Genomic DNA, 4,352 nt, shown 5'->3' on the forward strand with positions numbered 1-4,352 from the left:
AGTAAGGTGTTTATCCCACCAATTACGGATTATTTCAGTAAAACCAGTGGTTAAAATAATAACAATATCAAGTTCTCTGATATTATTGTTAATATAAGCATTTGCAACAAGAGACATCTTACTCATGGTATTGAGAATTTCTTGTTCAAACATTCCATTAATATTCCACTCGTAAGTTTTTATTTCTTATATTATATATTATATAATATAGTATGTTATAATATATAATACTATAACGATAATATATTGTAGTATACTAATATATATTTTATAATTGTATTATAGACTATAGTGATATATTATAGTATATTATAATATATAGTGATATAATATTTTAAAATTTAATATTATATTAATTAGTAATTTATCATATAATACAAAACTACTTTATATATAATTATATATTATACATATAAATTATATACAATATAAAAAATTAATATATATATATATATGAACCGGTCCTCTTTTAGAAAAAGAAAAATCGGAACCAGATCGATTTTGTCCAGTTTTAAGAAAAATAAAATTGGTACCGTACCAAACCAAACTCGGTACTGAACCAAACCCACCGGTTCAGTGCAGTCCAATTTATCGGTTCACCAATATTTTTTTACACCCCTACCAGTGGAAATATGAATGCCCACTTACTAAATCCAACACTTTAACCCGGACATCAACAATGAAAGATTAAAGGAGAACCTAGACCTTTTAGAAGAAAGATGGTAGGGAGCTGTGGTGCAAACGGTAGACAACAAGAGGAAGGCGGAACAGTACTTCAACAAACAAGTCAAACGCGCTCCTTTAAAATAGGGGACCTAGTTTTGAAGTAGACCGAGGTGACCACTCAAGAAGAGGGGAAGTTAGGCCCATGATGGGAGGGGTTGTACGTGGTAACGGCTGGGGTTAGACCTGGCTCTTACTGCCTCAAGGAAGATAGGGGCTACAAACTCTCCCATCCATGGAACGTTGAGCACCTGAAGAAGTACATTGCCAAGAACTCGTAAGCTTACCTATGAATGTATCAAACGTATTTTATGAATGAAGAAGTATGAAGGTTCATCCCAACTCGCCTTTGTTAAAGCTCGAAACTAGCAAACTAAGTCCCTAGACTAGTTAAGAGGTTATGGTCAGGCCAGAGCATCTCAAGCTCTTCCCAAATGACCAATTAGACATAAGTTCCTTGACTTTCAAGATATTGTGAATAATAAGCTGAGTCCCTAGACTCACCATAGAAAAGTGGTTAGGCCAAAGCATCCCGAACTCTACCTAAATGACCAGTCGGACACAAGTCCCTCGACTTGTCAAACTTTGTGAATAATAAGTCGAGTCCCTAGACTCTTCCTGAAGCAGTGGTCGGGCTAAAGCATCCTGAACTCTGCCCAAATGACCAGTCGGACACAAGTCTCTTGACTTGCCGAACCCTGTGAACAGTAAACTGAGTCCATCGACTCACCATGTGGTTATAGTCAAGCCAGAGCATCTCAAGCTCTTCCCACATGACTAGTCGAATACAAGACCCTTGACTTGTCGGACTTTGTAAACAGTAAGTCAAGTCCGTCAACTCGCCATGAGGTTATGGTCGGGCCAAAGCATCCTGAGCTCTTCCCACATAACCAGTTGGACACAAATCCTTCGACTTGCCAATCTCCGTAAAAGGAAAAGGAAATGCATAGAGATAAGAGAAATGCACCGATAAGAGCTGCAAAGTCCATATATACATATAAAGAAGTTACATAAGTGATCCTGTTGGGCTAAAAATAAAAAGAGGTAGTTTGGACAATCACAATGATCAAGGTGGGGGAGGGGCATCTAGAAAGGTGAGCAACATCACGACCTTCCCAAGGGTCTTGATAAACTTGAAGGCTCTAGGGTTAGGCTCGAGGGAAGCTAGGTTCAGAGTGCTGAGATCAATCGTGGCGTGATCTCTTATATAGTCTCTTAGCCGATTGAGACCATCCTTGTAGCCATATCCCCAAGCCTCGTCTTGAACAACCCTGACACTCTTTATTTGGGACATGACCACTCCCCAATAGGTGCGACTAGCCACCAAGATGAATTCCATGGCTAAGATTTTAACATCTCGAGCCAGGATGGTGTTGGTCGCAGCAACCAGCTTCGCTTTGAAGGAACAGACTTGGGCTCACATTGTTGCATGAGGGCCTTCTGGCGACAAACCAATCGGGTCAGCTTGAAGTGCTTTAACAGCAACAGCGAATGTCACCTGGCGTCCAAAGCACACTCTTTAAGCAGTTGGTCCCTCTTCTCCCAGAGCTCCAAGAGCCCCCTCCGTGTCAACTCCAATTCCTCATCTCGCCTCCGCAAGTCCCATTGAACTTTGGTACTCTCGTCCCTAAAATGCTTGCACTCCAAGGTGACTTGGGAAGACTCCTCCTTGGTCCTGCCCAACTCTCCCTCCAAAAGAACCTTCTCGTCTTGGAGCTCCCTGCCTTTCTCCTACAAGAGCTTGTTGCGCTCCCTCAATGTGTCCAAGTCCTCTACCAATGTGTCACATTCAAGGGTCAGCTCCTTCACCTCCCAATTTGCCTTGAGAACCTTTATATGGGAAAGGAGTGCTAGGGACCAAAGCGGCCTGTTTTCCTCCTTAAGCTCCCCACGCTTCTCCATGATCATACCAGCCAATTGGCGTGTAGCCTGTGTCACAAGCAACGATTAAGAGGAGAAAAGTTTCAGGGGATTGAACATGTAAACAAAAGATACCTGGAGGAAGATGAGCTTTAACCTCTGAGCCTCCTAGTCAATCGCTTCAGCTTGAGCCCTCCCAAAACCCAGGCCAGTCATCTGGGTCCTCTCCATTCCAGCATAAGGGGACAGTCCAACACCTCCCAATTGCCAAAACCAGGGCACGTTTGGGGCAGGTTTAGGGATCCTCCAGTGCTTCACTGAGGTGTCAACCATCACTAGCTTAAGGGTTGGCCTGTAAGGGGGGTTCCTTGGTTGTCACGAGCGCTTCTTCGGTGGTGAGGCCAGCCTCCACCTTGGTAAAGCCCGGCACACCAGTGGGGGAAGTTTGTAGCACCTCTTCATCTGAAGCCAAGTAGGAGTTAACATCCAGCTCCAGCTAATGGCTGAGGGTAGGCAAAGGGATAGAGATGTGGTCATCACTCAACTCTATGACAAAAGAGGAACTTGGCTGGGCCTCATCTCGATCAATGGGCCGAAACCGGTAGGCAAAGAGGGGGCTTTCATCACAGCGGTCGAAGGAACTGCATACCATAATACAACACTATGGGGATGTTTTTCTGAGCCAAAAGGGTTGCCACCCCCAAGGTCCTTTGATCATGCTATAAATTTGATACCTGACACAAAGTCAATTTCTATAATACCTTATAGATGTACTACTAAAAAGACAAATAGAAAGGATAGTGCAAGAACTGTTATCCACGGGGGTCATCTGACCTAGCCAAAGTCCTTACTCTTCTCCTATGTTATTGGTTAGGAAGGCAGATGGCACATGGTGGCTGTGTGTGGATTATCAAGATCTTAATAGCGTTACTATCAAGGATAAGTTCCTTATTCTGGTAGTGAAGGAGCTAATGGATGAATTACAAGGGACCATGGTATTTTCGAAGTTGGACCTAGGTCAAGGTACCACCAAATTCGGGTTAAACTGGATAATGTGCATAAGACAACTTTTAAGACTCACGAATGACACTATAAGTTCCTAGGGATGCCCTTTGGGCTAACTAATGCACCTTCCACCTTTCAAAGTCTTATGAATGACGTGTTTCAACCTTATTTGAGGAAATTTACACTTTTTTTCTTTGAGAATATCTTAATTTACAACAAAACAGTGAGGAACACATGAGAATTACACTAGAGATTCTAAGGTAGTAATAGCTATATGCAAAACAATCAAAGTGTTGTTTTGGGTGCAGCGTGATTGCTTATGTAGGTCACTTAATATCTGAAAAATGGGTGAGGGCAAACCCAGATAAGTTAAGAACCATGATCAAATGGCCCTTAACAAATTCCCTGTAAGGCGTTGAGAGGATTTTGGGCCTCACAAGGTACTACTGTTGATTTATTCATGGTTATGGAGGCATTGTAGCACCACTGACCAAGATGCTTAAAAATGACAGCTTTCACTGGTTGGAAGAAGCCAAAGTGGCTTTTTATCAGTTGAAGGAGGCCGTCACCTAGCCCCTTATATTGGCTTTACAAACTTCATTATACCATTTACAATTGAATGCAATGCATCAGGGAATGCAGTGGGGACAGTTTTGATGCAGTAGAGTATACTTATTGCTTTTTACAGCCAAATGCTCAAGGGAAGATCGTTGGGGTTGTCTACTTATGAGAAGGAGCTCTATGCCTTGGTTTCAGCTATCCTA

This window comes from Carya illinoinensis, chromosome 10 (genome assembly GCF_018687715.1).
Source record: "Carya illinoinensis cultivar Pawnee chromosome 10, C.illinoinensisPawnee_v1, whole genome shotgun sequence".
Taxonomy (NCBI): Eukaryota; Viridiplantae; Streptophyta; class Magnoliopsida; order Fagales; family Juglandaceae; genus Carya; species Carya illinoinensis.